The following is a 23,277-nucleotide window of genomic DNA, read 5'->3' as shown; positions in this document are numbered from 1 at the left end:
ACACATTTTTAACATGGAAGGTATTTAAACATTGGAATAACTTATCTAAGAACGTGGTTGATTCTCCATTATGTGGACTCTGTTTTAGGATTAAATGTCCCTCTGAAACATATGACATAGTTCAAACAGAAACATTTTTTTTTTTCCCCACAGAAATTACTGAGGGGTTTATGTAGCTACGTTCTGTTGAAAGTGAAACAAGATAATCTTGATGGCTTCTTTCCAACTTAAAATTTATGAGTTTTACCAAGAGTGTAAAAATATGAACTGAATATTAACCATTCCTAATGTCTATCCAAGAGCACAGAAAACCTGAAACTTCAGATCTGAGATGCAAACAGCATATTTTAAAAAGAGTGATGATTGTCATGTTTATAACTGTAGAAATGTCAACTCTCACTCCCTATGAAAGCAAGAAAAAATGAGAACAATGTTCATATTATAAATCTCTAAATTCTGTCCTGAGCAGCGGGTCATTAAAGTCCCGTGTAAGTGTAGACTGGAAAATTCAGTGGTTGTTGCCTCCAGATAGAAGAACCAGCTGTGAGAGCCCAGATGAACATCTGGAGACAAACAAAACTCGGGGAGAGGCGTGCTTGAGGACCCAGGTATATTCCCTTAAAACAGGTGTGTCTACAGGGTGACCAAGCATGGATTTATTGAGGGGAAAGAGACATCCTTGCTTCCTTTCTTCAGCCCCGGGACAGTATGGTTTTCCATGAACCCTGAGTTATGGGAGGAAGGTGTAGCCATGTGGCTATAAAACCCCATAAAGGTCACTCTACATTCAGGTCTCATGCTGGTTATAAGGGTGATTTGCTGAAAACTATTTCTGCTAACTCTGGTGGGGTGGGGTTTGTTAGCAATAGTTTGGAGGTTTGTCACTGCCTTCTTTGTTCAACTTCTGATATATAGATGATGATTTATTTTATTTTATTTTATTTTTTATTTTATTATTTTATATTATTTTGTTTTATTTTATTTTATTTTGTTTTATTTTAATTTTTGTAAACTTTGAATGGTTTGCAGAAAGTGACACCATAAGATTATATGTGCCACCCCTATGTAAATGATGATAAAAATCCTTGTACCACAGCACATTGCTGGACACTTAACTTTTGGCATGTACAGAAAACATTTTCTGAAATCCTAATTCTAATACCTAGATCACACCAGCTTTTCCAGACACATGGAATCTCACTCTTAACATATTTCTTATTGCAGCCCTGTGCCTTTGACAGCCAGGCCAAATGCTCATTTACATTGGAACTTATAGGAGGATGAAGTGTGCACCAAAGCTTTACATCACCAAAGGATCAATAACAAAGCTTTACCTATTTAGTCATCATATCCATCCCATGCCTAAGGGCTTCAAAAAGTTGCATGGACTCCCAACTTTTCTGGGCTAATGCAAATTATCCATGAACCATGCATCTGTGAAGACCCTTCATTTTCTTTGGCAGGTTTTAAATCCCTCCATGTGATTGCTCTTCCTGAGGGAACATAAATTTCTCTGTATTTTAAAGAGCCTTGAGGTGTTTGGTGGATTTCAAATGAAACCAAACTAGCCACTGAATGTCTCTGTGGAGGACCTGACATTTTTGGGGGTAAAGAAACTACACTTGGTATAGCTTGAAGAGCCAATCAGAGATATTTCTAGTGGTTAGAGCTTTAAATAGATGTGGAAGAGTCAAACTGCGCAAGTTAATTGTGGATGTTAACAAGATTTTATTCATCATTGATTTATTTTTTTTTTATAGAGAATCACTTCCACCTTGACATTGCTTTCTATAACTACAAGAAGGACTCTCTTCCATGATAGATAGTGGTATCACTTAACATTTAATTTAATCAGTGCTATTCTTACTTGGCTTATTTGATCTCAGCAAGAGGTGGGGGAGAAAGGGAGTTACTCCTGAAGGTATGATACTTCAGTTTAAACTTTATAAATATTGGCATGAATAAAGGAAGAAAGAAAATGGCAGCAAAGAGGTATTGGTAAGGAGGTGACAGAAAGGTAAAGGAAATTTATAATTTGTATTTTATGATTGAAATTAAAAGAAAATATTGTGGAAGCAGGAAGGGTGTTTAGTATGAACTGAGCCTGTGTTTGGGTGATAGCTGAGAGATAAATATAATGTGGAACTTGGCACAGAGACACAGACGCCTGAACAGCTTCTGGAATCACTTCTCTTTTAGTGTTCACTGCAGATATACAATGGAGCTGTTTCAGAGGCATAAATAAATGTGACTCATAAATTTAACTATGTTAGGCTAACAAGTTGCACTAAACTAAATAAAATAAGAAAAGAAATCTGTTAAACACAGACTACTGTAGTAGTACACTAGAAATGAAATACAGCTCATGTCCCCAGCTGGAGGAGCACTCGTGGCTTATCTCAGGTTTTTTTGTGAACGGGTTTGCACACATAGCCCATGAGAACTTAGAAGAAGCATCTGCTAAACAGGTATAAATCACTGTAAAACTGAGTAATGCAGCTGTATTTCCAAAGTGAACAAACAAGACACATTCCCATTATATTTTCCCTTGTCTTCCTCCTTTCTGTGTCTCTGTTTTAGTTTCTTCATTTTCTAAAGGAGGCAGGGCTTGAAGCATTGACCAAGGTTGTGGGAAAGTTCAGCTGCAAGCTCAGATAGTGTCCAGCTCTACAGACTTGAGCAATTTGTTTTGTTTCTCTTTGCCTCTGTTCTCACGTAGCCCTCATCTCTATACATTTTCTTCCTACATCCCATTGGGTAAGATGCTAAAACTGCATTTGGAGTAGGGATTAAAACTTAGGAATCTCACAACGTCATTGCTGGGCTATGGGAGACCTGTGACAGTTGAATATGTCTAATTTATTTTGGCCTGGTCAAGTGAAGAGAAGTGGTTGACCTCTGACTGTGCTCCTCAGATGTTATGCCACAGCTTATGAAGCATCTCATGAATTGCTTTAAATCACAGACATGATCACAGTGAAAGGGAGGTGAAAAACTTAGCTCACTATGATGGTCATCCATCTGTGGTGGGCTCAGAAGCTTCTTCACAGAAGGTCAACCATTGCTTGGCCACAACTGAGGTTTGCTGGAGGAGGGAGGGCAAGCTGTTCTGCTCCCACCTGCCTTACCCTGCACTTTGCTGGCTGTGAAAGAGCCCACCTTCCCAAGGGGGAGGACCGTTCCTTTCTCTTGGTTGCCTGAACTTGGGGGAAACAGAAACATTAGCCCACGTAGGCAGAACTGGTCTAAAATTCCGGGCCCCTGTGCCCTCAATGAATGTACGGTTTTCACCCCACCTTGCATGTAGCTTGATTTCTGCTATTGCTTCTTCGCTCCCTGTGAGTTGAACTGACAGCTTTGCTGTGCTTTGTATTGAACTCAATGCTAGGTGAAGTAGGTGAGCTTCAACAGCGTATACTTAATCATATAAGGGACACTTTGCTTAGGCAGTTGTCCAGGGAATTTTGAGAGTTTTTTTTTTTTTCCCTAGAAAATATTACTGGAATACAATTTACGTACTCTCATTGATTCTCCAACAGAAATTGACTTTTGTAGAGAATATTTCTTGGAATTTCCATTCCCTCACCTTTCAGGAGATTCCCTTCATTTGCTGGAGGTTTACATGAGGTCAGATATTTTAGCCTTTAACTTTCACTCAAACAAGCATTTTAAAAGTGTGAGAATTCAAAATGTTTTTCAGATCAAGTCCTGCAACTCTTCTTCATAAAAGAAGAAATATATTAAAATCTACTTTTCAATGGGACAGTGATTTTTGCTGCAGCTCTACAAGTCCTGCTTCTGCCAGAGCGTAACTTTCAGAAAGCAAGCTAAACTTAGAATGTCTCTGACAGTTCTAATAAGTGTTTGGCTTGAACAACAGCTCTGGACTTTGTCCCAGGAGAAAAGTAACATCCTTGAATATTTTGCAAATCACAAAGAAAAGCTTTGTTGTTGGAAACATTTTTTACTGGCTTCTCTTTGAAATAGTGTTGAGATATCACTGACAGAGACATTCTTTTTTACATTTTTTATTTATTTATTTATTTATTTATTTTATTTCTGACACTCAAAGTATATGATTTGTTTTGCCTTTTTGTTACAACAAGGTTTTACCTTAAACTCTTACTGTATTGGTATTTGTTAGTATTTTGTATATTTGTTATTATTATTTTGACTATTAATGATTTTTTCTACTTGGAATCCTAACAATGCTGTTTTTATAATGCATAAACTGATGTAGTCAGCTGCATGTTTCAGGATCTTCTGCATTATGTCTCATATGAATTACCTGTAAAAGTGTTTTTCAGGTAATTCAGTCAAAAAGCCCTGGCCAGTCAGAAGACGGAGAGTAGAAACATTGCTAGTCATCTTCCAAACATCTTCTTTTAGTAATTTACAATGATAAGAGATTGAAAATGAAATTAAAATTCTTTTGTAATTTCATTATCTTGGAAATGATTTTATAGCCTGCTGAGAATTAAGCGTTGAAGTACTGCACAGTGTACAAAATAATTCCTGTTTTAATACATTTTTATGGACCTCAGAGGAGCAGAAGCATAGCTCAGCTCAGCATTAGCCTGTGTATTACTCAGCTTTCCAAGTCTTTAATTCAAAATGAAAATTAAACAATATTCTTTTTACCAGAGCAGTTCATCCAGAACTAGCTAAGAATATCATTTTTCATTTCAGAGGGCTCTTACTTAAACCCTTTCAAGGTGTTTTTTTAAAAATTGTTTTATCCCAAATTTGAAAACCCAGAATCCTCTGTAATAAAAGATGTGGAGCCCCTATGCACTAATTGTGTTTCCTGCCCATTACAGCTGATATGCACTAGTTAAAAAGCTATGATACTGTGCATAAAACCATAATGCCTGAAATCAGATTCACATGGTATCCAACCCTGATGAATTTTTCAAGAGGTTCTGCTAGACTTTCAGATATCCATGTAAATAAAACATTAGTATTTTAGGATTATTTTTAGAATCCCATCATTAAATCCTAATGAATAATAGAAATCATGTGTTTTGTTAACCAGGTTCCTGACCTTTGCAGCAGATGTACGATCAGACAGTAGTGGACTTGATGTTGAGATCAATGCAGACAATAAGAAGCAAGTCAGAAAGGGACAGTTCAGCTGGTAAACAAGAAGCAGAGAGCTGGCTAAATTCTTTCACAGGATATTTTTCCTAAGGTCTGGCATGAATTCAGCTGAGAAATAAAATGTGTTTCCTCCCCATTTAATCTTTGAATAAACCTACAGTTTCCGTCCCAGTGACTCAACTCCCAAGCACTTCTAGCCAATGGCACAGCAGAGCTCCTTGTGCATGTGATGACTTTGCTTCTGATTTACCCATGGTGGGAACCCTCTGGTCACCTTTAGGATACTGTGCTGGCTTTTCTGTCTTCACTCCACAGCTTATGGCAGCAACAAGAGCAAGGCTGGAAGAGCAAGGCTGGAAGAGCAAGACAACAAGGAACCGGCTGGAATATAATGCACTTTGGCAGAGGTGGACATGGAGAGAGTTGTAACTATTGCCCTGTCTCCTCAGCACATGCTGAATACAGTAGAAAATTTGACTTGGTTGCTGCACACTAATTCCTCCTTTCTTATGTGATATTCACCTCCTCTGCTTGCATGCTTTCTTTTCTTTTTCTTTCTCTTTCTTTCTTTCTTTCTTTCTTTCTTTCTTTCTTTCTTTCTTTCTTTCTTTCTTTCTTTTCTTGCTTGCCTGCTTACTTGCTTACTTGTTTTGGATATTCATTTTATTTCATTTGAAATAAATGAAGCCACTATTCATTTGAAATAAATGAAGCCACTATTCATTTGAAATAAATAAAGACACTCCACAATCCATAATATTTGCATTCTTTGCTGAATCCAGCATTTTCAGCATCAGCCCCAACAGCAGTATCTGTTGCCTTTGAAGTCTTTTGAAGTCTCCGCAGCTCAGGCTGAAGTCATTCAAAACGGAGAAAGTAGCAGGTCGGGGGAGGTAAGGAGGAGAGGAAGGTTTTTTTCTTTACCTACAACCACTCTTTAAACTCTGAATAGCAGAATTAGAACACTTTATAAAAATAAAACAACCCATTGATTTTCCCTTCAAAAGAAGTTTCAGCCTAAGCCATGGTTATTTGAAAGCCTTCTTAGGTAACAGACAAAGTGTGACCTGATGAGGTTGGAATTGCAAGTACCCTTTTTAGGGGGTAAAGAAGAAAGGGACTGGATTTTCTAAAGATCTTATTTCCACTGTTTTAAAATACCCTGGATAGGAATCAAAGTGACTATACATTTTTTGGGGGGGAAAACCATGAGAAGAAATGCACTATTAAAACAGATTGTAATTTGCACATCATTGTACCACAACTTTTGTCTTGCTATTCAATTTCTCGTGATGGGAAGGGTGTTGTTAGCTCAAAAGGCCCCAGCTGGATAGCAGGGCAACTGAGCAGCCTTGTAGGGAAAAAGGACTTTTTTCAGAACCACACCTGAGGCAAGAGGCTTGATTAGAGCAGGCTTGTGGAAGGAAGCAACAAGCAGGATATATGAGTTGGTCAGCTAGCATTTCATGGAGCTACCGAAGGGTAGCCATGGTGTGAGAACATGCAGACAGAATCACATCATCTCTGGCCATATCTGCTCTGAAATCAGAAGCAAAGTATATGTGACACTGTGTTTCACTGAACAAATGCAGCAGAGAGGTGGGGATTATCTTCTCAGATGTAGCACTGTGCTAGCTTGGTCTTAGTGTTTCTGGACCATTGGTGCTTACTCTTGAAGATACACCTGATGCAACAAGTTCCTGACCTGTTCTCAACTTGTCAATGCAAAAAAACTTCATGGCTGTTAAAAGAATATTTCAGGCAATATTCTCGAAATAAATTCCAAGAAACCTACTGATTTATTCAAAAATACCATTCTGAGAGCTTGAGTTAGAGGAGAGCTAGGAATTGTCAGGATTTTGAATATTGGCACTGTCTCATTTAGATATGAATAACTGGTATTTTTATAAAAGTGATCTGAAAATCCAGAGGATAGAAATATCATATTGGGTCTGTCAAAATGTTTCATTTAGCTAAACTCAAGACCTTTAATATTATTCTTATCATTTGGAGACATGTTTAGCTGTAAATTTAATCAGTTTTCAGAAGTCATTTTGATCCCCCAAAAAAGATCTTCATAATTTTGAAAATGTCACAATAGAATTTAGTGAAAATTTCAAACCTTTTAAAAATGGTAAAGAGAAAGGGTTCTTTCTGAAGAATTATCTTAGGATAGGCTGGGGCTAGTTTTGCTGATGCTTTCTATGTTTTTTTTGTCTCCTGAAAAATTTGCAATAAATTTTAGGCAGAATAAAATTGAAAGAATGTTGCCAACTAGAATAAAGACTGGAACAGGGTTCTCAAGTCAATAACAAAAATGCCTAAATCAGGTGGACAATATAAGATGTAAGTCTGAGCATATTTTAGCACAAGTACATGCTTATGCATTTGCTAAGTAAGGTTAGACGCAAACTTTTCTGAAAGTGTGTGCTGGGTTTGTCAGTATCAGTAACGGTCCTAGAAAAAAAATGTAAGAAAGAAGAACAGCAATGAAAGTGAGATGTTCTATTTTCTTCTGAATTGCACTGCCAAATGCAGGGCAGATGGTAAAATTAGAGTGTAGCCTGTGTTGCTTATCACCATGAGTAATTGCATTCGTCAAGTAAAAGATACTATGATCCAAAGAAACTGTTGGATACGTCCTCAGGCAGAAAGAGACTTTGGTTCTTAAGGGCAGAACTAAGAATAGAATAACTACCTTTGTTATCAAAACACAATGACAAAAGCAATTCAGAAAATTTGCCTGACAAGTATAGGGGAATTTACTCAAATACGCTTGACTGTGTTTTCACTGTTAATGAGATATAACAAGAAGTAGAGAAACCTTTCTACACCTTATCTCCAGGGCAATACCATGTATATAGGAAAGGACCAATGCATCACAAAAATAATTTCTTTTTACCTTATATTACAGCATGTGATAATAAATGCAATATCACTGGATGTGTGCAACACTTTTGGTTAAAAACAAAGCAATAACTAATAAAAATTATGCTAAGACTGTGCAATACAAATGTTTTTCAGCAAGGTTAAGAATGCTGAACTCATCCTTATGAAATGGAGTAACTAAATATTTAAAAATAGAAATATAAAGAAATATACAAATGTTCCCTAACACCCCAGTTAGGGAACCACACACTTCTCTTTAACAATGGAGAGTAATTCTCCTTTGTGCATTTGCTAGTGTTTTTCCTGTGCCATGGTTAAATGTTGGAAGTAATGGACCTTTTATCACTTCATTTGGAAAACAATTTTGCAGTTGAATTCGTTTTTTGCTGTCACCCCATTTGGAAGCCTGTTGTGTATATTTATTTTCTTAATCTTGCCCCATTTCTCCTTGCTTTAATCCCTTAAATAACTAAGCAATTTGTTTCACCACTTAAGGTTTTTACTCCTGCCTATAGGTTATCATTATGCTTTTTTTTTTTTTTAATCACAGCTTTCATTTTTCCTCCTCAATTCAAATCTTCTATCGTCTAATTCCCTTTCCAAGTACCTTTCTCTTGTTAATTTTAATGTGATGATAATGCTGGAGATTGAACCCTGTTTCTGAGGCATGGTTAGAGAACAGAGAAGGGCCTCATAGACTCATGGGTTCTCAGTGATGCAAATTCTGCCCTTTTTTATTTTCTTCAGAGGCACACTCAGCTTCCAATTTTTATAATTTTTGCATCTGAAATTTATTTTGATCTACCTGACTTTGAACAAAACCAAACTATTGGCTGTGAGCAGCCTGCTTTATCTGTTTTTACCTTGTTATCCACTATCTGTAGCATGTGCTTTATTTTCTAATTGATTAAAATTTATGCATGTTTTGGTAGGGGATGCAGGAAATATCAAGATGGCAACATGAATATTTTCAGTGGGGATATATAATCACAAGTAAATGTAGGACATTTCCTTACCTGGAATAGCTTTATTAAAAATCTTGCCTGCTAACATGACAAAAAACAATGTCTGAGGTACTGTTTGTGTACGATACAATATTTCCATTAGCATCCCTCCAATATGATATTTTTCTTCGTTTTGTTGCACGGTTGTTTTTTAAATTAATGAATCATCCATTATGTTCTTAAACAAAAAGTAGCCTTTGGGCTAAATGGAGCATGCGCACCCTTTGTTCAGCCTGTCAGTTACAAAAGGAATTAGTGTCATGGGGAAAAATAATAATTACATTCCTCCCTGCTCACATGATATTAAGAAGAATAAAATTTGGCAGGCCTGTTGGGTAATTTGAATTTTTCTTGTTCCTAAAATCTTTAATGTTTTACATTCTGCATACTGCCATGATCTGCAGAAAGAGCTGAGGTTTTTGATATCCACAAAATTTATATTTGGCATGCTATTTTATATAGCTTGAGATCCTTATGAGCTGAAAGGTTTTTCAGACAAGGGATGTGCTAGCATTGATTTGAAGGCTTTCTTGTCAAAGTCCATCTCAGTTTTGCAGTTATGACCTCTTAATGCTGGGTTTGTATCTCCTTAGTGTTCAAGTTTAGCTTAACAGATGGTATAAATATACTCATGCCAGAGACACCGTATGTGCGTCTGTTTTGATTATTGGGATCCGCATGAGTGTTCAGGAGTTACACAAGCAACGGGGGTTTCAGAGATTCAACATCTAAGGTTACCTTTCTTCAACTATCTTTTAAAATTAAGATGAACAAATTTGTTATCATATAAAATTAACGTGTGGCTCCAGTGGTGCTCCAAGTGGAAGAGAGATTTTTTAGAATAAAACCCCTATTCCCAGGCAGTGCCCTGGGGGAGTCAACTATTGATCTCATTCTAACTTATGAAATCCACCAACATTTTCAATCTGAGTTTTGATCTAATTGTTGTAAAAACGTCCTATACACTAAAAGCTACTGATGACCTTCAAAAGTAGCTAACAAAGGCTTGTTCTCTGCTTTAGGAGATTCAGTATTTCAACTACTTTTCAAAAAGATACATTGGATTCTTCGTATGATTGTGGTTGATGAAGCGACTCTGAGGGATAGCTCTACTCTCATTTGTCCATTTGTTAATACAATATTTTTCTTCAATAGCTAGACAATTTTTAAAACCCCCAACCCTTATACATTTTCAGATTCCCTAGGGGTTTCTATTGCAATTTGTGACTTTTTGTCCTCATACATTTCTGTTTTGTGTGATATTTCTATTATACCTATTTTTATTGTACCGCAAAAATTGATCATGGTCATCTTAAAACTATTCCAGTTCTTGACAATTGTTCAGGACATTGCTCTCTTAGACTTTAGTCTTAAGTTGAAAGATTTCCTATTTATTTATTTTTATAACCTTATTCCTCCTACCTGTATTGCTGGTGATACAATTATTTCTATGATCTTTATTTGGAAAATTAAGAGCATCCTTTGTTCTTAGTCCCTCTCTGGAGCTCCATAATAAATGCCACCAAGTTGTAATTCATCCTTGTAGAAACATCCTTAAGTTTAACTAATATTGGATCAATTTTTTTCTGAACTGAAATATGAGAAGCTACAGTACGGACTAACTTCATATACAGTATGCAACTTAAATTGGTTTGGAGAATTTCTGTTCTACAAGTCTTTTTAAAAAATATGGCTGTTGACTCTGACTTCCTGTCTTCCAGATTTGCAGAGAATGGGAGTTGTGGTTGGCAGAAGATTTTGCCTGGCTTTTCCTTTTCTTGAATACTCTCCCCTTTTCTCAGAGCAGTTCATGTGGTGGGATGGGAACAGTATAACAAAATGTATCGCCTTCTTTGTGTAATGGCTTTAATCTAATACACCATATGGATCTCCGTGGTAAAGCTTAAAAATAAGAAGAAAAGCAGAGATAGAAAGTAGAAGTACAGAAAAGTAGGAAATATGTTTTAGATCAGATCAGAAATAGATGGTGTCGTCATTTCTTACAGGATCCATTTCAAAGTTTTGCAGTAAAGAAGTTAGGGGCACCATATTCATGAGTTCATGATAGATGATGAACAGCATGGTCTCTACAGACTGGCGCTATAAAATCTGAGGCTTGGCACAACCACAGAGGAAGCAGGAGGGCTGGAGGCATGTGTAGGAGCAAGTCTGGAGAAGCAGCAGATTGATTAAACTTGTCAGAGTTCCCACTGCAGCCCCTTCTTTAGCACATGCTGAGCCTGTTGCAGGTTGACTGATGCACACCACTCCTTTGCATGTCTGATCGGACCTGGAGTTAATGCTGGGCAGAGGGGCAGTTGGCAGAGTGAACCTGTAGGCATACCATACACAAAACTCTTCCACTGCTTCACAGTTTTCATCTATCAGAAGCCCAGACTTGTTTTCAATATGAGGAATTCCAGCTGTATTTTGAGAGATGACAAGACTTTTCAGAAGAGTAAAGCCAGGATTCTCACGGTAGACTGGCTAGAAATGAAAATGCCTGCCTCCCATCTGGCTTCCCCTGTCACATATTCTCTTTCCTGCCTGGAGCAAGACCAAAGCTCTCCATAACTTAAGGGAGGCCAGTAGAAGAGGCACCAATAGAGGGAAGCCTTACACTCTCCCATCTGAAAGATACTTGGTTGTTCTGATGCTCCCATCAGATATTCCCCTTTCCCATGCAGTACCATGATGGGCGCTCCTGTGACTGGACGTTTACAGGGAGATTTGCAGTAGTACCAGGTTCAAGGTGCCGATAAGGGAGAGAAAATGCCAGGAAAAGAGGATGAGATTCAGGAGAGAAATGGAAGCTGATTGGTTGATGGCAACAGTTAAAAATAAGGAGATAATAGCATGGTCCAGTCATTCTGTGGCAGGTGCTGACTGGGAAGAGGGGCTTGTTAAGGAAAGAAGTAAATACTGCCATTCTAACTTGAAAAGTAACATTTTAGGCAGCACTTGAACAAGTGTTTTTATTCTCTAATGTGATCAGCATATCTCCATGTTCCTTCCATCCAGGCACATCACACAGCTCTGTATTTCTAGAAACTATTTTCTTACTGTTGCTATTTACACTATAGAAAAAACTAGCTGCTTTGATTCATCTGCATTCAGATGTTCCCCTTCCACAATTCAGCACAGAGACAGTGATGAATGCAGATCTGATGCTGATGGCAGATAAGAGGGCTTATCAAAAGGGGAGTGCTGAAGTGACAGAAGGGTAACCTCTCTCTCTTTCTTCTTAGGATGTTCCCCAGGGGTGAGTAAAGCTTAAATCTGGTATTAATCAGACTATACTCAATCAAAGAACTTAAATGACTTACAGATTTTGAATGTTTTCTGCACTGAGCCCAAGTATGTGTTTATGTTTTAATTTTCTTGTGTGTTAAAAATTATAATATCTACAGTCCCCCTAAGCTTCATGGTATCATTAGATAATCATATGGGAACTTTTCTTTTTGCCATTATGATTGCTTGTTATTGCTATTCTTATTACTTTGTGCCAATTTATTGTCTAAGGAATTAGATACTGTAAACTGATGGGTTTCCCTGGTTACAAAAGGTGGGGTTTGTTTATTGGCTTCAAGCCCCTCTCTCTCTCTCTGTTAAAAAGTTACAGGAAGAGGTGAAATGTGACTTTGAGATAGTGAGAGCAGGACTTCCTGAACACAGAGGTTTCTGGGCCTGTGCAACTGGGAATTCCTGAAGAAGGAAAATGCCTGCTGCTAATGGCTTTTATTGAGCTAAGTTTGCTTCCTCTCTGTAAGTGCACAGAACAAATCCAGGAGCAGGGCTGATCTGTGCTACTGATTCTTCTACCAGGAGGAAAAATTTGGGAAAATCACAACCCTGCCCATCTCTACCAACACAACCACGTGATCTAACAGGACCATGGTGTTTTATTTCGAAAACCTGCACGTTTCCCTTTGCACTGAGCATCGTGTGCTGAGAAGTGACACCACCTGTGCTGAGCAAAATACCTCATCTCCCATTTCCCCCCTCTTCAGGCACAATCTAGCACTCACAAGCATCTCAAACATCGTCATGTTCCAGTTTCAAGAGGGCACTTCCAGTTTTGAGTTCAGCATTTAACTGAGATTAACCTTCTGCAAAACTTCCTTGGAAGGTTAGACCTGTGTTAGGCAGAGCCAGGGCTTCACAGCTTGTCACAGAAGTGATTAGTCTGTTTTGAGGCTTGAAATGATTGAAGATCTTCCATCCTTTTCTCAGTCCCACAGCATTGTGTATTTAGACCACATTGTTGTCATCCCATCCTTTTCCCCACCCTTGTAGCAACGGCATGCTAATTGAGCACTTCTTCATTTCAGACTCCTATTTCTCTATGAAAGGGATGAATGTTATTTAAAATTTCATCCCACCCACCATGTGAAACTAATGGATCTGCTTAATTATGGGAAAACTATGTGTATGAGTTAAAGGAAAAAACCCTGAGAAAATATATTTTGAATGCTGATTGCTAGTGAGATATAATGATATCAAACAGTGTGCACTACTCTAAGTATTTCAGCATGATAAATGTTTTAAAATTCTACTGAAAGAAACACCGAAATAAGTTACAGTAGCACTTAGCAAGACACCCTTGAGGGAAAGTAATAGGCACTGGGAAACATTATTTCAGAAAGTGGGCCCAATTACACATATTACACATACATTTCCTTCCGAACATAATTTCTTCCTTTCTTCTTAAACAGTCAAAATTCCCAACTGGTTTCACCAGGAGTAATGGCTAAGCAGGAGTAAGCTTCATGTTACAGTTAATGTCAGTTTTCTGTGATATATGAAAAAGACATGTACAGTTAAAAAAATTGCTCTTGCTTCCTGTTGCTCAAAACACTTGACTGATCAGAATTAACTTGTGTGAACGATGAGAGTTAAATTTAGTGAAGAAGCATCTTTAATATCTATTAAATGCTTCAAACAGTGTTATATAACTGGGAACCTCATAGTCCCAAGAGATCCTCAGAGCGAGGAATTTAACATGGCAACCAGAGGGATATTTCCAGGCAATGCTCACAAATAAAGAGGGAAGATCAAATCACATGCTTCAGCAGAGCTCTGTCAAAGCTTCATAGTGGTGCAAATAAAATCTAAATATTACCATTGCAGACTAGTCCTTGATGGAGTGGCAATTTTCCCACTGTGGGAAGTAGAGGAAGAGAAGAAGGGCATTGTTAGCTTGGAGACCTGGGATAATACACCTAAGCTCTTTGCCTTTCAGAAAGCAGGAACAGTCTAGGTTTCCATGGCAGTATCCTGAAAGCAATTCTCAGAGGGCAGGGTTGGCTACTGCTGCTGCTGACACCCTATAACCCTTCCCTTCCTGGAAATCTGATATGGTCAAAATAGGCATCAGTATCATTTTACTGCCATCTGAAAACTGTGACTGTAATCAGGGGTACTAGATGCGATGGTGGGATGCACTGGATTGCACTCTTCCTCATGTGTGTGTATTTCTGGTACCCATGCAGGGATGAAACAGTGATTTTCATGGACAAGTGGGCCATGGGTTATGCACAGAATGCAGTTCATGGGTTACGTGCAGGTCCTGTGTTCATGTCTGAGTGACACTATCATACCAGAGCCTCAGGAGGAAAAGCAAATTTTCTCATCTGTTTTTCTTTCAAATGACCGTGTAGTTTAGCTAGAGAAAGAAGCACAATGTGAAAGCAGAAAGATTTGCATCAGATAGTTCTTGTTTCATTTCAGAGAAACACTTACGTGGAATCAGTCATTGCTGTCCTTCTCTGCTGGCAGATTTCTATTTTGCTTGTAGCCAGGACACATAATTCACTTAGATAAGTGTTTGTGTAGTCTATACTATTTTGGAGATGCAAAACAATGCGAATAAGTCTCTGACACTTGTATTTCTTGGTACAGCTTTTATGTATGTGTATGTAGAAGTATTTTAATAGTGTACGGGTTATCAGGGCTAGTGTTAGATTGACAAAATCTAAAGCAGAGTTTAGATTCCTACTTATATCCAGAAGACATACTTCTTCTTTACCTTATTACCATCCAATCTCATACTTCAAGCTGTATTTTAGAGTTAGAGAAGATCCCAGAAGCTGCACTATGTGAAGGATTAATGCAGTACAAAATCTTCTAAATGAATAGGAAACAAAAGAGATTACTATGATACAGTGAACTTCAATATAGTCTGAACCAAAGCTCACTGAAAGTATGGGATAGATTCTGATTTACCTTGACAGACTTTGAATAGGATCATGTTATATATTGAAAACTCTGAAGTGATTATTTCCGTCATATGTTTTTCTATTTCCAGTTTCATTATTGTAATCTCTGTGCAGTGGGGATTATTACTTTTATGGAGAAACTCTTGAATACTCCATTCTTAAAACATCAATGATATCTGAAAGTAGAATTTTATTTGAAAAAATCATAGAAAAATATAATATTTTCAAAACTTTTAGCACAGTGATTCTTCCTTAAAGAAAATGAAAAGGTCATATATATATATATATATATATATTTTTTTTTTTTTGGATTGGTGGTAATAGTTTCTACCTAGCAGAGCTGCTATAGTATCTCTTGGGAATTTGAAGTTCAGGTGTATCAGACACTGGCTTTGGATATAAGCTGAGACTTGTTTAGACCTCTCATTGCCTCCTAGCATGCTCTTGAGATGTGAACAAGTCTTCACTCCTGATTTTATTTCAAAATTAAAATTAAGAAAAAAAAGAGAGACAGATTTTCCGTGGGATATGAATCCCACTTTTTGAAGGATGAGTCTTGTATAGAGTGGGTGAGGAACCTGGGATATGTCGAACTTTGATCCCTGGTCCTGCAAAGCATTGAAATCATGTTGTTCTTTCAAAATAGAAGACAGAAAATAAAACAATTCCCTCATGAGACAGGGAATTTCTTGGTGTTTTCAAGTAAGTGGAAACTATAAATGATAAACATTTTGCAAGAATAGCCAAAAACCAAACCAAACCAAAACAACAGCAACAAATTAACACAAAACACTCCTGTAAAATAGCTAACATTTAGCGTATTTTGTGAAATAAAAGGTTTTATGTTTGTATGTAATAGTTTTACAAATGTTACTACATTACCTTAATACCAACAGTCTTGGCAAAACAAAAGAAAAAACCCACCTTCAAAAACCCCGTTTTGCCACCTTATATGCACTTCAATGCAACATTACATATAGTTGGCCTCTGTGGTTTCAGAGTTGCAAGTGTAGTAAGTGGAAGTCCAACTTTATTTCCTGTTCTCAGCCTTGAAAAGTCAGCCAGATAGGCTTACTTACATTTCTATTTATTACAACACAGCAGTAATTCTTCCATCAGTTTTCTACCCTAAGACCAGAAGCCTTTCAATTTTGTGTAAGCTGTGAAGACAATCTCTTGTATCATGTTGTCCCTAATATATTGTATCTCTCATAGTAAGAATATTTTGCTGAATAACTCATAAACATTTCCACCTAATATTTTCTTCCTAAAAGAAAAGACATACTGCTAATAATAGCTTGCAATATATCCTTCCAATTTCCCAGAGATTCAGAGATTTACTGTTGCTTCCTCTTTTTTTTTTCTTCCTTTTTTTTTTTTTTTTTCCCTTTTCCCACATGCTCTATTCAGCAGTACTACCACCTCTGCCTTCTGCCTTTTGGTCTCGCTTTTATTCTGTGGTGCTGGGCCCAAGCAGAGTTCAGTTCTCACCTTAATTTCCTGTCATAATGACAGCAACAGCAACAAATAATAATAATAGGAAAAAGATTAGTGTTTTCAATACCCCAGAATAATTTTATCTGGCTACTGAGAATAGCCAGACCTTTAATTAGAATACAGAAGTTAGTCTTTCTTTCTTTCTTTTTTTTTTTTTTTTTTGTTTGGTCAGGATGATAAATGCAAGACTTTTCTATTAAAACACAAATGGGAGGCAGAAAATAAATAACTAAATAAAAGATGAAATGTCTGAAATAACAACGTAACTGCTGTTCTTATAATGATTTTATGTATAATAATAATATAATAATAATAATAAGTATAATAATAATATAATATAATAATAATAATGTATAATAATAATAATGATAATACAGAACATAATAATACAGAACAAAAAGAGAAAGCCAAGTGGGAGATTATTTAAAGTGTCCAGTGACACACACACAAGAACAGTGTAAAATTGCACATGCTGATTAGTGGAGAGAAACAGTCATTCCTAGGGTTTACTTTACAACATTGTAAACACCTTAATTAGTAACACCAAATTAGTAAAACACCAAATGCACTGTGCATCTTAGCTGCTATATCTCTTCACAGAAAGGAGATTATCTAAGTGAATAGTGCACATGTAGATACTGATGTAGTATACTAAATTTACACACATATCTCATGTAACTTCGCAAATCAGGAGGGATATGCAGTGTAAAATAGTGTGTGTTACAATATTTGTGTCTGTCTTGGATGATATATAATGATTTACTGCCATAGGTATAGGGTGAAAAAAACCTGAGTAACCAAACAGAATAATAAATCCTGTGAACGTAAATAAATTGAAAGAAATGTTTGAGGTCCACTTGGTATTTAATTGTAAAAATAGCCATTTTAATTTCACTTTCAATGAAGGTAGCTTTTAAAATGATGAAAGGTCTTGAAAAACAAAAATGGTACATTTTTACTGGCTCTACTAAATTATTAGAGTCATATAGTCATACGAGTCATAGAGTCATATAGTACCAACGTTGATATCATCATCACAGGAAAAGGACTTCAACTAAGTTCTCTGTATGGAGTTATTTTAGGTACAGGTTTAAATTTCCTGTAATTATTTTTTTTCTAAGATCTCAGGCCTAGCTTTTGTTATATTTTGGAGTAGTATACCATGTTCACAAATACCAATACCAACATAAACCTCAAGCAATCCAGAAGTCTTTATATTTTGCTTTGAGGTCAACTGCAACTTAAGTAAGGTGGTTAGGGGAATAGAAAAATATATGTTCAAGTTGTAAAGCAAATACACAAAGAAAGTAAAACCAGATTATCAGTATCATTATTTACATTAATATATTTAAAGAAGATATTTTGTCACCTGAAAATAAGATCACGTTTGAATTTTTTTTTTTTTTTGAACCAATTGCTTGTGACTGTATTGGAGGTATGTTAGAAGAATCTCAGAGTGAAGAGTAAGCTTACATTGTCTCATCATCTTAAACTATCTGAACTAATTTTATGTACAGTAAGAGGAAAGAAACTTGACTTTGAAATTTGCTTATCTTCTGCTTAAAAAAGAGATGGCATGTGCATAAATATATCCCCCTCTTCATGTTGTGCATTTTTTCTCTAAATAGAACTTCTGGGCTTGATGGCCCTTAATCAGTTTTCATCAGGTGACAGATTCATGTTCTCCAGTTGTATGAAAGTGTCTGGCAAAAACACTTGTTGCTTCCACAAGCATATTCTTTTTTAAAAGTGTCTGTTACAAGAGAACTTCAGGCATCAGAACCACTTTTTTTTCCCTTCTTCTTCACTGCGATTCTGTACCAGTGCACTGATGTCTCATTATACCTGTACAAGAAAGGCTATTATCCTTCACACGTTTAGCTGCTGATCTAAATGAAAGCACATTATCTAAATAGTTGAATCAAGGAGCATACAACTAAAGCTCATTTCAGTCTGATCTGTATTTCTTGGTGCTTTAGCAGGTTAACAGCTTCCTGTGAAATTACTTTATTCAAGGGTTTTCACCATAATTTGGTCATAATATGCTCTAGATCAAATGGTAATAAGAACTTGCAGAAAATCTGCAGTTCATTTTCATTTTATGTCTCAGGGGAAAATGTTTTTTTTTTTTCTAAATAATTCAAAAATTGCTTTGAGAAACAATATGCACATCATCAAGGTTAAGTCTAATAAGGAATTTATCTAACAACACAGAGTGAGTATTTAAAATACTTATCATAGCACATGAAGATTGTAATAATGAATATTATGCTATTAATATTAAATGGTCAGTTAGTTAAGTTCCTACATATTTACAGTAGTAATGCTGAAAATAACATACAAATTAAGCTCTTTTTTTGAGTGTCATGCATTTCTTTCATGCTCTCAGAGGATCCCAGTGGCACAGTAATAGTATTCTGTCTATGCCAGCATATGTTATTATCATTGTGGAAGTTTATACTGGAGATCATTTTGTCATTAATCTAGGCTTCTGGAAAACTTCAGAACAGGAAGAGCATGTCATGGTGGAAATCAAACAAATATATCATCTAAAACCAAAAAAAAAATGGATTTCAAGTGTGTATGCTGTACTTCCTGTATACACTCTGTTTTCTGGTTGTGATACTAATATTTGTATGTGATGCAGGATGGAAATATTTAATTTGCTTTTGAAGAAAATTTATCATATTGTACAGTTTTTGGGTACATTTTTTTCTTGTGGTTAAAAACCTTATACTCGTAATCTGGACCCATAACAGTTTCAATGTTTCAAGTAGATTAAAAAAGAGAATGTCAGTTGCAATGCTTTTTCACATATACAAAGTGCATCCACCTTTTCACTGTAAGATTCATGAATTTTATCCAAATCTGATATATTCTTAAAAATAGGCCAGATGCTTTACCTCTTCAGAAATAATAAAGGGGCTTACTTTTCTGATGTACCTCTCTGGTTACCCACTTTATTTTCAGTCTCCCATTCTTCCTCCCATTTCACTCTGTGTTATATTTAGCGAGGATGAGATATTGTTAATAGCCTTCCCAAAAAAGCAGACACCTCCTACCACAACTTATTAAAGAAAAGTTTTGAAACACATATTTTTACCCGTACATAAAAGGCCTGAGCCACTAGATTGCAGACAAATGTGAAGGACAAGGGGGAATAGAGACCAGAGAACAAGCAATGTGAGCAGCAGTTGTGAAGCAGCTGTAACCTCTGGTAGGGTTGTATTAAGGGGTTCCTAAGCAGTAGCTTTCTTTGCTAGTGAAACTGCATCCTGAAGTGTCCAGCATGTGCCTAAGCCCACATATAGGAGGATATCCTTAATATCAAAGGATGACCCTGCAAAATGGGTAGTTACAAACTGCTGAGTGCAGGATGTAGTAGGTATATGCTGGTATAGAAAAATAGGTATAGAAAGGACCTGAGTGCTAAATGGACACTTCAGAATAAAAATTGATCAGGTGCATTTTGTTCATGTCCTGGACTGAAAGCAGCTTTTATGTGTGCCAGATTTTCTTTGGGTTATAGTGAGGTAGGTTACTGTCTTCCTCTAATTATGTCACTCTAGCTACCAAGTGGGTGCGTATATGTAAGGAGAGAATAAAAGTGTTGGACATTATTGTATCCTTATAGAAAGAGATGAGGGATCTAAAACTGGAGATTTAGTTTTTCTTACTCTCTGAAGTGTGTCTTTTGTTAAAGATACCTGAACTTTCTCTGAACAAACTGGTGCAGCTCTCCAGCATAGCTCAGGCATTAGCTCAGGTCTGGGAAGCAGCAAAGCCATGTTATCTCAGCACGCCACCCTGGGGAGAGCATGTCTGGCTTTGTTGCTTCCAGTTTTGGAAAAGGCTTGGTTGCTGTTAGCTTGGGAATCTCTGTGCCACAGATGTTCACATGCCCTGAAAAGCAAATCCAGCCCATTATACTGCATACATCGACTCCGATACACAGTTTCTGCTCCTATTACCATCCTATCAAAAAAAAAAAATTGAAATTTGATTACTTATTTCATATCTTCAGGCTTTCTCACTTGCCAGACTTTCTGGTCTCCTCTTTGACCTGTAGCCTAACTCTCATGTGTGTGCTGCAAAAATGCATTCAACATTTTGAACTTTTTCTCCACACAGAGTTCTGCCTTTTGCTTTCAGGCTGTGTTCAAGTTGCTGAGCAGGAAAGTACTTTCATGTCATAAGCTTTAGTTTTCTGCTTTTCCAACAGTCTTTTGCAATCTTATGGGCTGAAAGTGTTCACTCATCTGGTGCAGCAAAGGTTCTCATTTCTTTTCTGTCTCCAGACCTCTCTGTCCAGACTTGTCTCCTTACCGTTCCTTCTCTTCCCACTTTCATCTGTCTTCTTTCCACTGGTCTGTTCCTAATTTTGATATATTTTCTACGAATCTTCTGTTAAAAAAAAGTCACCTCTGACTCATTCCTCTCAAAATATATTCAAAGAAATATCTTCATTCCTCATATTTCTTCAAGATCCATACAAGTGGGTTTTGTTTCTGAGGTTTTGGATAGATATTTCACTTCCATGACGGATATTTCAGGGTTCATATCACTGCATCATAAATATAGCCAGTCCAGACTCATAAATCAGTATTACTAAGGTGTATCTGAAGAACTGAAACACTTTTATTGCAAACATCAGTGATAATATGGGCCTTTGAATTGCCCTGGAATATGGATGAGTACAAACCATTTAGGAACAAATATTCTGTCTGATAACTGACAGCCAGCCAAAAGCAGCCCCTGATAAAGATAAATAACCTGTACTCAGGGAAATTTTTTGCATCATTAAACATGGTGAGCATATTAGCTAGCAGGGGGTGGAGCTGAGTCCCTAAAGAGATAAATCTAAATTATACGCGCTGCAGTGATCATAACAGTAATGCGCCATCTTGGCTAACTAGCTGACATCAATGGGGAAGGGAATTTCAGATTTAAATGAACCAAACTAAAGAACATTGCAGTGCGCATACAGATTAATTGGAGCACATCTGTGAACTTTTCAGCCTTTTCTGTGGTCTGTTTTCATTGGTGTTAAAACATGAGGAATTAGAATCTTCTTAGAATTTTCTTGTCAGTTTCTGCATCATTTTTTATGATTACTTTCTTATATGGTTTGATTAATTACTCCTTTATTTGCCTTCCATTAACCACCTTATACCATGGTTGTATCAACCCTTGCCAAAAGCTTATAGATGGACACTGGAAGTTTAGCAGAACTTTTTCAATAAACAGGAAAGTTCAATTAGTGATTATATACTTAAAATCTCAGAAAGAGAGAACTCTGAAATCAAAGTAAAGCAAACTTAGTTACACAGACATATGTCTGAGCAATCAAATTAAACTCTGTTAAAGAGAACATAAATTGGATTAAATGTTTTCCTTAAAGTGAATAAAGTATACTTTTAAAAGCATATTAAGTATATTTTCTTAGCATGAGGAATGTCTTAGTAAAAGAGAATTGCCTGCTTTTAAATATTTTCCTTCTTGTTTTCAAAACCAGGAGAAAAATGTGGGTTCAAACTGCTAGAAAGGGCATAGAGAAAAAGATGAATGTTAATTGGTTGAAGTTGTCTTGGTGTAACCTGAAGTTCTGTTTTATTAATTGATTCCATTGATTTGCTGGATGACATGATAAATAAGAAAATAAACCAGATGTAACTAACACATTTTTCAGTCAAAATCAAATATGCATTTTCTTGAATAATCAGTTTCCAGGTGTGTAATTGCCCTGCTAGTATGTAAAACTGTTCAAGTGGCTCATATAAAAATCAGCAATCTTCTCTCTTGTATATAAAGATCTGCTTGCAAGCACCTAAGCATATTTGATAATGTGGCCTGAATGAATCATCAGAGTAAAGAAATGTGAACTCCAAAGGGCACTGCTTTTGCTCCATTCCTCCAAAGGTCTCCAGGGCCTGGTCTGTGGCTAAACAACTCCTATGCATGCTCTTGGGCATTAGACCTGAGGTACCCAATCATCCACCAGATTTTCTGGGCTGTTTCTCCCCATGGGGAAATGACAATGATGGGTGGGAATTGCTTACTTTGATGGTAGGAATTGTTCAGCTGGCTGGCTGTGAAACTGTGACCCAGCTGGGAAGCCAGCATCCAACTGCAGCATGTGTAATTTAAATGGGCTGTTGCAAAACAGGAAACTTCAAAAGCTTTACCTGTGGCCAAAGGGGCTTGTCCCTTAGAGTAACAAATAAAAAATGGTAACTAGGATTTTATGATGCTGTTATACCCTGTGGAGATACAACTTCTCAGCGTGGTTGCCTTGTAGTTCATGGTATTTAGCAAAATGAGAGATATATCAAGAGAGATGATCGAGTACAAGTCCCCTGCTAGACAAGGCCCTGTAAAGTAACAAACAGCAAAATTACTTACTACTTGATTATATGCTGAAACTGCTTAGCTGATGCTCAGTGCTGAGCATTCAGCAAAGTGGATGGAGGACAGTACCCTCTTAGTACTGCTTAAAGTTAAACTTAAGGAGAGCTTAAATGTATATAAATTATCCTGAGGCCATGCTGAATAACTAGGCAGCAAGAACT

The 23,277-nt window shown here is 36.8% G+C and overlaps 1 long non-coding RNA gene across 2 annotated transcripts in view; it reads left to right on the top strand.

Moving 5' to 3' along the window:
* The window catches only part of LOC106035370 (uncharacterized), a 63,693-nt gene extending 57,836 nt beyond the window's left edge, over positions 1-5,857 (top strand). For both annotated transcript variants that reach the window (XR_010830462.1, XR_010830463.1), the window contains one exon: positions 5,036-5,857. This is a non-coding gene — a long non-coding RNA (uncharacterized lncRNA). The remainder of the gene's footprint in view (positions 1-5,035) is intronic.
* The last annotated feature ends 17,420 nt before the right edge of the window (positions 5,858-23,277 follow it).

The sequence above is a fragment of the Anser cygnoides genome, chromosome 3, assembly GCF_040182565.1.
Source record: "Anser cygnoides isolate HZ-2024a breed goose chromosome 3, Taihu_goose_T2T_genome, whole genome shotgun sequence".
NCBI classification, from domain to species: domain Eukaryota; kingdom Metazoa; phylum Chordata; class Aves; order Anseriformes; family Anatidae; genus Anser; species Anser cygnoides.
The sequence above is the reverse complement of the archived record's forward strand: the minus strand, read 5'-3'. Positions and strand labels throughout refer to the sequence as shown.